This window comes from Harpegnathos saltator, unplaced genomic scaffold (assembly GCF_003227715.2).
Source record: "Harpegnathos saltator strain DR-91 unplaced genomic scaffold, Hsal_v8.6 scaffold54, whole genome shotgun sequence".
Lineage (NCBI taxonomy): Eukaryota > Metazoa > Arthropoda > Insecta > Hymenoptera > Formicidae > Harpegnathos > Harpegnathos saltator.
The window spans coordinates 1,781,418-1,794,397 of record NW_020230360.1 but is presented as its reverse complement, the minus strand read 5'-3'; the positions used below and the strand labels follow the sequence as shown (position 1 = coordinate 1,794,397).

At 40.6% G+C, this 12,980-nt stretch overlaps 1 protein-coding gene across 1 annotated transcript in view; it reads right to left on the bottom strand.

Annotated features, from left to right (window-relative positions):
- Positions 1 to 5,510, bottom strand: part of ck (unconventional myosin-VIIa ck) — a 63,955-nt gene extending 58,445 nt beyond the window's left edge. Inside the window, exon 1 of the mRNA XM_011140946.3 lies at positions 4,918 to 5,510. The gene's annotated coding sequence lies outside the window, so the exon portion shown is untranslated. The remainder of the gene's footprint in view (positions 1 to 4,917) is intronic.
- Positions 5,511 to 12,980: the final 7,470 nt, after the last annotated feature.

Here is a 12,980-nt window from a genome sequence, read left to right as displayed (position 1 = left end):
CTTCCCTCCATTCACTCGACCGGAATCAAATTCGATTTTAAGAATCAGAAGTCCTGCATCCTTCGGCGAAAACGCACGTTTGGCTCGTTCATGGACGTGTTCATTCGACTAATCTCGTTTTTCCACGTGCGCTGTAAGAAATGAGGCCGCGACCAAGGCGGAAGTAACGTAACTGATGTGAACCTGGCAAACAACCTGATAAAAAAAAATTTTCAATATGGTTCGATTGTACTTCATTTGTATCTGTTTGTACTTCTTTTTGTATCGTTTGTACCTCAAAGAATAAAAAGATAGGGGGAAGGAGAAAAATAGTCAGCAAGCAAGTATAAGATATCCGAAAACGGCCAACGTCATTCGAAAGAGAATCGTTTGTACCCGTTTGTACCTCAAAGGAACCGGATGTACAGGATCTTCGAAAAACGTCCAAGAGGTACTTTCGCCAATTTTGGAGATATTGCAAAACGGCCAACGCCATTCGGAAGAGAATCATTTGTACCCGTTTGTATCTCCCTTCAAATCGTTTGTACCTCAAAGGGTACAAACCGGAAGTATGTAAGTAACTTTCCGACATATTTTGAAGATCCTGTACTTCCGGTCCCTCTGAGGTACAAACGATTTGAAGAAAGATACAAACGAGTACAAACGATTCTCTCTCGAATGGCGTTGGTCGTTTTGCGATATCTCAAAAATCGGTGAAAGTACCTCTTCGACGTTTTTTGAAGATCCTATACTTCCGGTTCCTTTGAGGTACAGACGGTTTGAAAAGAGGTACAAACGGGTACAAACGATTCTCTCTCGAATGGCGTAAGCCATTTTGCGATATCCAAAAAATTGGCGAAAGTACCTCTTGGACGTTTCTTGAAGATCCTGTACTTCCGGTTCCTTTGAGGTACAAACGATTTGAAGGGAGGTACAAACGGGTACAAACGATTCTCTTTCGAATGGCGTTAGCCGTTTTGCGATATCTCCAAAATTGGTGAAAGTACCTCTTGGATGTCTTTTGAAGATCCTGTACTTCCAGTTCCTTTGAGGTACAAACGATTTGAAAAGAGATACAAACGATTCTCTCTCGAATGGCGTTGGCCGTTTTGCGATATCTTATGCTTGTTTGCTGGCCATTTTCCCCCTCCCCCTATCTTTTTATCTTCCGAGGTACAAACGAAACAAAGAAGTGGTACAAACAGGTACAAACGAAGTACAATCGAACCGTGTAGCGAATTCTTTTTTTTTTTATCAAGTTGTTCGCCAGGTCCACATCGGTAGTAACGTATCGTGCGTTCCTTTGATTCGCAAAGCCTGCTCGTTGTGAGCAACGACGCACCCGATATTTCTTACGAGTAACTGACACAACCGAGTTGATCGCGAAAGGTCAGATTATCATCCGCGGGTCGAGGCCGAAAGCCATCGGGGACGAAAGACGACCGCGCGTCGCTCGACTTTGAGACGGAAGAATGCAGGTACCAGCGGAATTGCATAAACACACCTGGACGATCAGTCCGTCGTCAACTGCAGCTTTGTTTTTTATTGCTGAGCTACTGACTGCATTGGCAACTTGCAAGAGTTGTTCCGTCTTCTTTTCTCCAACGAGTCTCGAATATGTACTCGTCCGGGAAAAAAGAAATCATGTATGAATCTTGTTCACGTGCGACCATATATAGGGTGTCCCAGATCTTTTGGAAACGTAAAACTGCAAAGATCAATCGGATCAAACTGGGAAGAAAAGTCAAGTACTATTTTGTAAAAATCGCAATAGTTATTAAGTTATTAATGGACTACTTTTGTAATCGATAACTTGAAAATTTGCGTACTTATTTGCAAAATGATAAGGGACTTTCTTATTCAAAGTAATCTAATCTACAATTATATGACGGCTATTGTGCCTAGTGACAGGTTCAAGTTCAGGTTCAAAGTTCAATGTACTCATTTATCGTCAAACACAATCGTTAAACACAGTCGTCATATAATTGTAAATTAGTTCATTCTGAACAAAAGTCTTTTACCATTTTGCAAATAAGTGCAAATAAATAAATTTTCAAGTTATCAATTAAAAGAGCTTCTAGATGTAATCATTTTCAATTATTAATAACTTAATAACTATTGCGATTTTTGTAAAATAGCACATGATTCTTCTTCTCAATTTAATTTGATTAATTTTCACAATTTTTCATTTCGAAAAGATCCCGGACACCCTGTATAATTATATATATGTCCATAAAAAAATTCTGTTGTATATATAAATATAGTCGCGAAGTAAATGCTTATGTTTCTGGCGACATATGATGTCAGTATTCATTCGAATAAAACTATTTCTTCTCCTGTTTCCTTAGGATCATTCTTTTTCCGCGTAGAAAATATATAGGGTGTACCAGAAAAATAGATACCTCGAGTTACTTGAAGGGATAACGTTTTCGAAAAAAATAATAAATAGAAAAGTTTTAGGGTTTGGAAATGGGCATCCGGCGGTGAACTTGAATTTGATCTAGGAATCAAATTTTGAAGTTAAGTCAAGGTCAACTTTAAAATCATAAACGGAACCCTCTATTTTTTATAACCTTTGTCTGCCAATTAAATTAAACGTTTTCTATTTAAAAAAATTTTTATTTGCTTAATATTTCTTGAGATATTTAGATAAAATTTGATAACTTTTTCAATATTCAATATTTGGCTTACGATATCTCGGTAATTATTTATTGGAAGAAAAAGCGGTACTAGACTTTTTTACTCTACTTTGATTTCAAGGATATACTTAGAATAGTATCCTAAGTTTTGTTAACTTGTTGACTTTTGGAAATTTCAAAAGCATCAAGTTAGGATCAAGTAACAAAAATTAGGACGTTATTGTAACAGCATAATCTTAAGATAAGAAATAGAGTAAAAAAGTCTAATGCCGCTTTTTCTTTCGATAAATAGTTATCAAAATAGTTGTCGAGATATAAGTCAAATATTGAAAAAGTTATCAAGTTCTCCTTAAATATCTCAAAAATTATTATGCAAATAAAAAAATGTTTCAGATAAAAGTTATTCAGATTAATTGGTAAAAAAAGATGATATAATAAGAAATTGAGATTTCTATTAAAGAAAAGTGATGCTCAGTGAATATCTCAAAAGTGAAACCACCTGTAAACAAAATGATATTGCGACCTTATGCCTTCCTTCAAATCAAACAACTTTTGTCTGAAATAGTTTTTCATCCGATTACTTTCTGTAATGTTAATCGGGATGCACAATTAAAATGGAACACCCTATATATATTAGAAACTATATGCGGTCCCTATATACCCGCAAATATAAATATTACTCAAAACTGCGTCCTGTGTCTCAAACTATTTCTGTACTTTTAATGTTTTTCAAGATATTGGAGTGAATAAATTAAAATGAGCCAACCTGTATACAGGGTGTCCTTTAATTTATTACCTCTTGTAACTTTGCAGAAAATGGTCGTAGAGAAAAATGTTTCAGACAAAAGTTGTTAAAATTAATTGGTAGAAAAAGATAATATAATAATAAATTGAGATTTTCATTTAAGGAAAGTAATGATAGGTGAATATCTCGAAAGTGGCGCCATCTGTAAATAAACCGATATAGTCGTTTTATATTCTCCTTGAAACTATGCAACTTTTGTCTGAAACGTTTTTCTCTACGACCGCTCCCTGTAAAGTTATGAGAAGTAATAAATTAAAATTGGACATCTTGTATATATTGTTCTTCCACGTGCGACATATATAATTATATTTAATCATATATGATCTTTTCTTCCCGGGCGTACATGTACGCGTAATAGACTCGTTTCTCTTCGGGTTTCGGAAGAATGTACACCAGTTCAGCAATAGAAAATAAACCTGTTATCTGCCGTCGTCGCTGTTATCTCTTACTACCGTCGCACCTGCGCGTGACTCGTCATGCATTTTTTCTCTTTTTTCCATCGTCTCGCGCGCTGATAAGGCCCGTTTAATTCACGGTCGCGACAATAGCGTCCGTGAAGAGCGTCGAACGTCGAGCAAAGAGCACGTCGTCGTCCGCTCTTCATTCGCGATCTCCGCGTGCGTGTCCGAAGGAAACTCCGGAGGAATCGGCCGCTCAGGAGCGAACCGTCGCCGGCTGGAGCAGCCAGTGCGAATATAATCGGTAAAATTAGAACTCTCGTCGGCGCGCTAATCAGCGTTTAAAGTAGGACGTCTCTTTTTTAGAAACACCCCTGAGGCGCTTTCAAATCACTGAATTGCTAGACCGAGCAGTCTGCGATTTCTCCGAAACATTTCCCGAATTTACGCGACGATGCGTAACCGATTTTGTACCATTCAACGGACGTTGGGAGAAAATCCAAGAAGCAGATAGCCGTGACGTTTCACTACTTTGAAAGCCGACATTTTCATCAGGAAAATAAGCCGCGTCGATCGCCGGTAATTGCAGACGTTGCCGCTCGTCTCCGAAGTTTCCACCTAAGAGTCCGCTGATCGACGTGATTCACGTCTTTGCCCGACGTCTCCGCGGCCTTCATGACGGCCTGATGCCTCCCGAAGAGTACACCTCCCAGTGAACGTTTCCGCAAGACCCACAATGCCCACATTCGCAAGCGTGCCAGACGAAGAGAAGTCGCGTCGGGAAGGACGAAGCTGAAGAACGGCCGCTCTCTCCGGCGCGAAACAGTCCTGAAGAAAGCGGCGGTCCTCCGCGGCCAGCACGCTGCTGCGCGCTGAAACGAGAAGCCGGGGAGCTCCTACGTTGCGCGTACTTCCGCTTCGTTCATCCGGAATTCGCTCGCGTCCCTCGCTCGGGGAGCGGGCCCGCGAATGAAAACGACAGCGCGCGCGCGCGGGAGGAGGGGGTCCCCGGCGCCGGGCCCTCCTGAGACTTCCGTCGCGCAGGAGCAGCGTGCCGGACAAGGCCCGGCCGACGAGTCCCGATTGAGAAACGTACCTGTTGCGAGCAACGAGAGACACGACGCGAGCGGCTATACGTCGGCACGCTCCATTAAGAGGCACTACACTGCACTTCCGACGCGATGTACAGCTCGCTTCTCATGTCCGGTCCCTGCCCGGGGATCGGCTTTGAGCGGGACGACGACGACGACGACGGCGATGATGATGATGATGATGCTGCTGAAGAGGAGGATTCGGTCGGGCGCGCGGCGAGGTGAAGCCGAGGGTCACGGCGGCGAGCCGTGGCGACTTGGAGAGCCGTGGCCACGAAGAGCAGTCGTTCCGGAGGATGGGCCACGGTGAACCGGCACATTAACACGTCCGCTCGGCGAGCTTCGGTTCGGATCGGGTGTGCCAGGTGGAAGCTGCTGGCCGCCAGCGGAGGAGGTGGTAAGGCCGCGCGCGCTTCGTGACTGCTCTCCCGGCTTCCCCACCGAAAGGACGAAGGACGGACGGACGGACGGGCGGATGGACGGACAATCACTCGTTCGCCGAGGGGAGCGACCAAGGCAGGCAGGCAGGCAGGCACGTACGTCGTACACGACCAAGTGTGACCGAGCGACTGCCGGCAGTGCCGGCTCTCGCCGCGCCGCTGCCGTGTTTCCTCCGCGCCCGGCCGCTGGTCTCCGCCAGGTAACAGCGAAGCGAGAAGCGTATCGGTGTGTGTGTGTGTGTGTGGATGTGTCGCGTGGAGAACCTTCGCGGCCGCAACCTGCGGGCTCGCCCGTCTCGTCTGCGCCGACCTGTTGCGATCAGATCGCGATATCGGCGGCGACCTATCTTGTCGACGGCGCGTCGTCTCAGGTGCGTCCAGGGGCTCTTGAGGCTCCTGAGGAAGTCGGGCTTGCCTCGGGGTATCGAGGACTCCCGGGTGTTCGAAAGATAAGGAGGACAAATTTCGTGGTATTGTTTTTTTCTCTCTCTCTCTCTCTCTCTCTCTCTCTCTCTCTCTCTCTCTCTCTCTCTCTCTCTCTCTCTCTCTTTCTCTTCGTTGATTAGGTGATCAGGTGGTTGACGCCACGCTGCTTTCTGCTCAGCTGAGGTTCCAATTAGCAAGGATGAGGTTAACAGAGATGATTTCCCGGTTGATTTCCCACCGGCTATTTATTGAATTTGTTGAATGTACCCTAGTAGCACACTTCATTGGCGTTACATTGGCTACGGTGATATAAATTAGGGTTACATTGGCCCAGTGTATCCCAATATATAGATTAGATATTGGTCCAATATTATTAATATCTAACCAATATTGGGCCAATATTGATTAGATATCAAATTACAAGATATCGCCAATATTGCATAGCATTGTTATATCAATATTGACTTACATATATTGGGGCTACATTGGCCCAATGTATCCCAATATGCAACTAATATTAGTTAGACATTAAATTACAATATATCGCCAATATTGCATAGCATTGTTATACCAATATTGACTTGCATTGGGGTTACATTGGCCAATATTGGGGGCCCAATTTGTAGCCAATATTGGCCTAACAATATGTGCTACTACCCAGACAGCACATGGATGTCCAATGGACATCCGTTATATGTCCATTTTTTTTACAAAAGACGTCCATAGGACGTACGTTTGTCACAACTTCGGACATACTAGGTGCGCAACTAAGTTTCCGGGTTTCACACATGGATGGCGCTAACGACATATGTAATCAACATACATGTCTGAAGTTGTGTTTTTTTATAGCTTGGACATCTGTTAACAATAACTAGTCGTAATACTAACACATATCGCAACGCAAGAATATTTTTTCTAACAACGAAGATGTCGAGTTTTATGCCAAATAAACAGCATTTGCGGAAAGCTTTGCCTTTTTGCTTTAACTTGAAAAAAAATACAGCTGAAACACGTCGTTTGCTTGAGAAGGCCTACGGCGAACATGCATCATTGAAAACTACCTGTGAAGATTGGTTTAAACGCTTCAGAAGTGGCGATTTCGACACTGAGGACAAGGAGCGCTCCGGAAGACCAAAAACAATTGAGAACGCCGATCTGCAAGCGTTATTGGATGAAGATACGCAAACATAAGATCAACTTGCGGAGGCATTAAACATGACTCGCCAAGGTATTTCCAAACGTTTACATGCCATGGGAAAAATTCAAAAGGAAGGAAAATGAGTGCCGCATGAGTTGACTGAGAGACAGATGGAAAATCGAAGAGCCACTTCTGAAATTTTGCTTTTGCGGCATGAAAGAAAGAGTTTCCTGCATCGAATTGTCACTGGCGATGAGAAGTGGATATATTTCGAGAATCCCAAACGCAGAAAATCGTGGCTTTTACCTGGCGAAGCATCAACATCGACGGCACGGCCAAATCGCTTCGGAAAGAAGACAATGCTCTGCATTTGGTAGGACCAGAAAGGAATTGTGTACTATAAGCTGCTGAAACTGGGCAAAACTGTCAATGGGCTACCGACAACAAATGGTCAATTTGAACCATGCATTGCTCGAAAAACGGCCAGAATGGGACAAGAGATACAAACGAGTGATATTATAGCGCGACAACGCTCCGTGCCATCGCACTTCCATCGTCCAGGACACCATCAAAACGCTGAAATGGGATCTGCTACCGCACCCGCCGTATTCGCCAGACCTGGCCCCTTCCAATTATCACTTGTTCCGGTCGATGGCGCATGGCTTGGCTGGGCAACACTTGGCCAATTTCGAAGAAGTGCAAAATTGATTGGATGAATGGTTTCGGTCCAAAGACGCGTCGTTTTATCGTCGTGGTATTCATGTATTGCCAGAGAGATGGCAAAAATGTGTAGCTAGCGAGGGACGATACTTTGAATAAACCATTTTTTGTATTTCTCTTGAAATTTTCCATTTTTCATTGATCAAAAAAACCCAGAAACTTAGTTGCGTACCTAATAGGACGTCCGATGGACGTACATCGGACGTCCTACAGGTCCGATGTCGAATAAGGACATCCTTGTTACGTCCAATTTATGTCCACGGACGTAAATCGGACATACGGACATAAATTAGACGTGAAACGTACATCCATTGGATGTCCGGTGCTGTCTGGGTAGGGTAGTTATGTAGTTCCTGAGGAAGTTGGGACGGGCTTACAGAGACGGTTGAGGAGGAATCCCACGTGCTCGAAAGACAAGAGATGACTCTGTAGGAACTTCGTGGAATTCTCTCTCTTCGTTGATTAGGTAATCGGATGATTAACGCGCTGATCCTCATCGATCGTTTCGGAGCTCAATTTCAGTCCTAATTGGCAAGGATGCGGTAAACAAATGCAATTATCGCGAAGCATATATCCGTTAGCTCGTTTCATTGGCTCCTCATTGGCTGTATGTTCAATTTGTTGCACGCAATTGATTATGTTTCACAACGTAAATTAGTAAAATTAGTAAGATGCGTGTAGATTAGCAAGATTATGGTGCTGATTACTATGACAATCAATGTGTAAGGCAAAATCCTCATGTTCCGTTTTTAGATAGACGGGAGTCCGTCAATCTTTTGCCGAATTTTCTTTTAACAGGAACGATTAAGGTGATGAATACTATGAATATTTCAATACAAAAGCATTAGAGAATATCTTGACGCACGATTAACGGAATCCTGTCTACTGCTGGCTAAATGGACAGTGAGAATCCAACCTTAACTCCTGCCGCGGCCATCTTGAATTACACAGTCTGTCCCAGATACGATGAGACTGGTTCCATCAAAGTTCTTAGCGCAGCGATATCTATGAGTGAATGATGGTAGGTGAATGTTCTACCTTTCATCTACTTAACCTCAAAATTTGAGCGAATTCGGTTGATATTTCACTGTGGTTTGACATTTTATGTAAAGTCACTTTGTGTACGTTGGTCGAAAAACCAATTTTTAAATTGGGTAAAAGTGGTGCAGAAACGTACGAAACGCTAAAAAATGTGTACGGGGATGAATACATGTCCCGTGCACAGGTTTTCCGTTGGTTTGGCCGATTCCGTGACGGTCGTGAGGACCTTGCAGACGATGACCGAGCACCGCCGCCAAAAACCACTCGCAATGAAGAAAACATCGAGAAAGTCAAAGAAATTCTTCGAAGCGACCGCTGTGTGTCTGCCCAGATATTATCTGGGAGTTCTACAACGATTGTGGGCCAGAATTCGACGAGTTCGACCGGAATATCGAGAGCCAGGCAGTTAGTTTTTGTTGCACGATAATGCACCATCGCACAAAGCCATCATGGTACGTGAATTCTTGACCAAAAAAACATAATTGTTATCGATCATCCACTGTATTTACCTGATTTGGCTCCGTGCGACTTCTGGCTATTTCCCAAACTGAAATTGGCGATGAAAGGAAATCGTTTCGATACCATCCCGGACATCCAAAAGACTTCGACCACCATACTAAAGGCCATTCCAGCCGATGAGTATAAAAAATGTTTAGAAAAATTTGTTGAACGTTTCCAGCGCTGTATTGACTCAGAAGGAGACTATTTTGAATAAACAAGAATAAGAAATCAAAATAATAAACTCTTTGTATATTTTTTAGACCAGTCTCATTGGATCTGGGATCTACAGACTGTGTATGTCAGAAGCGAGAATATATTCTAAAAATGTTCGCAAAATACATTGAAATAAACAGATGTTTACAAAATGGTAGTTGCATTTGGTTGGATAGATCTGTAAAATAGTTCGAATATTTTTTTTATTTTAACAATCACTAAATAGCTATAAAATTAATAAGACATTAGTCTCAAGAATATATTGTTATAATAGCGCCCTGACTTTTGTTAATTTGATGATTTTGAAATTTTCAAAGATCGATAAGTTATTAACAAAAGTCAGGGCGTTATTGTAACAATATATTCTTGAGACCAAATAGAGTAAAAAAGTCTATTTTTCCTTTCGACAAATAGCGATAAATCGTAAGTTAAATATTGAAAAAGTTACCAAGTTTCCTCTAAGTATGTCAAAAATGTCAAGCAAGTAAAACAATGTTTTAGACAAAAGTTGATAAAATTAATTGGTAAAAAAAGATGATATAATAAAAAATTGGAGTTTCCATCTAAGAAAAGTAATGATGGGTGAATATTCGAATCGAAAGTGGCGCCATCTGTAAACGAAATGACATAGTTGTTTTATGTCCTTGTTGAAACTATACAACTTTTGTCTGAAACGTTTCTTGGTATCTTTCATATTTTTCGAGATTTTTTCCTAGCTCATTCAAAATGGGACACCCTGTATATCTTAATAATCAAACGTTACTTGCGAGGATTTTTAGCACGCATTTTCTCGCTCCTGACGTTATCAATTAAAAGTTATACGATGAGAAATTCAGAATTTCAAAGGTGGTTAGTCAGTTTAAAACCGAATCCCCAATATTCATCTAGCGGCCGACAAGAATCCGTCAACTTCACGAGATTGTAATTCGATACTTTTTCATGGAGGAGAAACAAGTCTGCAAGACCGTGCACAGCTGTTTACATTGAAAATATATTTTCATTTTATATCAATCCGACGTGACTTGAATACATACACATAGCTTATATATCCTTCCTTGTTCTTTTTTCTTTTTTTTTTTTACACTCTTCGTAAGTTACATGTGTTTCGATAGCGAGTGGCAACGACGCAGCGCGTTAGTTCAACATTTTTTTGCTCATTTGTCACACTTTACACGTCTCGTACACAATTATTCGGATGTTCGAGTATTTGTCCGATGTAAACGGTGTAGTTGTTGTTTGGTCAAGTACCGACGTAATGTTTACAATAAGAAGCACATACATGGGTGTGTGTATATGTGTTAGGTGTAAGTATGTGTATGTATGTTAGGTGTATATTTGTGTGTGTTATCTGGATGTAGATATACTTTTCTTTAGCAACATACAAAATGCGACAGTAGTACTTGTAGTGTTCTCTAATCGAGCTTACAAACATACGGTACACTCGTATTATATAATTTTACTCGGGCCGTGCAAATTGCATTTGCACGTGCGCCTACTCAAAATGCAGGATTTACTCCGCGAATAAATCCGGAGCGCATTTTGATAACAAGGGTGTGATTTCTTCCGCTCGACACAAATTGTCTCGTCCTCTCTTGAACGCATGCGCGCACGAAATCGCAGTGCAGAAATCACGACGAAGGAATCACCGCCATAGAATAATTACACAGCTTCAGGTACAAGATATGCATTTTTTTTTATGTACATCGACTGAGAGGGTAGAGAACTGATTAGAACGATTGCGTATTCCCGTGGTGTACATACATGAGATAGATACAGAAAGAGAGAGAGAGAGAGAGAGAGAGAGAGAGAGAGAGAGAGAGAGAGAGAGAGAGAGAGAGAGAAAGAGAGAGAGAGAGAGAGAGAGAAAGTTCACTCTTATTTCCTTTCTGACATTACAAAAGTTATCCACCTACGAGTATTCTAAGTTCTATGGAAGCTCATTATCACTAACGATTTTATCAATGTCCGTGACTGCTGAGAACTCTTGGATGGCTCTATAAATCCTGTTTACATTCTGTCGGGAAACAAGTCGTAGATGTAATTCCGTTGCGATCGTACACGTAGGAAACCGTAGCTTTCGGGATGAATTAATTTTGCATAGCTTGTACCTATTTATTGTACTTGAGAAGACTTCGGTAGTCAAGGAAGTGATCGATATTGTTAACAGTGGATACTCCCTTATCTGGCTCGTTCTCGCATAAAACAGTATATAATAATATTAAACAATCGTAAGTTACAACAAATGTAGGACTAGGACTTAGTTGAAAGTATATCGCTACTTGAATCGATTTAAAGTATAGTATAGTTAAGATAGTATATGTATATTCAAGTTTTCATTATATAGCTCAGAAAATAACGTAGATACGAATGACCGAAAACAGGGGGAAAGAAGAGAAATATCCGAGACTATTAAAATATTTGCTTATTTCTAATATATAGGATAAAACACATTAAAATATTCGATGCTTATATCACTAGCGATTATTAAACTCTTGGTTTTCTTGCCGACAGAAATATACAGGGTGAGCTACCTAAAACACGCCGGCTGAATAACTTTGAAAATATGCAAGATAGAAAAGAAAAGAAAATGCAGAAGTAGTAGAATTTCAAGTGATGCATCACATAGCAATATTAGTTGAACCGCGTCATCAAGGTTACGGGCACATTTTGAATTTTTTTAAAAACTTCCCTTTTTATTTTTCTACCTATTAATTTGAACAACTCTTGTCTGGAACATTTTTTTATTTGCTTAATATTTTTGAGATATTTAAGAAAAACTTGTTCAACATTTAACTTACGATATCTTGCTAACTATTTGTCTAAAGAAAAAATAATACTAGATATTTTTACTCTATTTTTCTAGAGTATATTGTTACAATATTGCTCTAACTTTTGTTAATTTGATTTGGAAATTTCTGAAGATCATCAAGTTAACAAAAGTTAAGGCACTATTGCAACAGCATATTCTTCAGACCAAATAGAATAAAAAAGTCTAGTATTATTTTTTTCCGACAAATAATTACCGAGATATCATAAACCAAATATTGAAAAAATTAACAAATTTTATCTAAATATCTCAAAAAATATTAGGCAAATAAAAAAAGTTTTCAAAAGACAATAGTTGTTCAAATTAATTGACAGAAAAGGATGATATAATAAAAAACGGGGGTTTCCATTAAAAAAATTCAAGATAACCTTTTTGTAACTTTGATGACGCTGTTCAAGGTCATTTTAATATTACTATGTATCACTTGAAACCCTACAATTTCTACAACTTCTGTATTTAACATTTTTTCTATCTTGCATATATTCAAAGTGTCCTATTTTAGATGCCTCACTCTATATACAGGGTGTCCCATTTAACCTGACAAATCGTAATATCTGGAAAACTACATGTCGGATCAAAAAAAGTGGGTAATGAAATTTGTTCGTCTCGAAGGGGGACATCCAATGATATCAAACTCGACTTCCCACCCCACTCCCGGGGAGTGGGGGTGGGGGGCAACTTTAAAATCTTAAATGGGAACCCCCATTTTTTATTGCAGATTCGGATTCTACGCCACAAAATACGTAAGTTTTGTCCGAAACT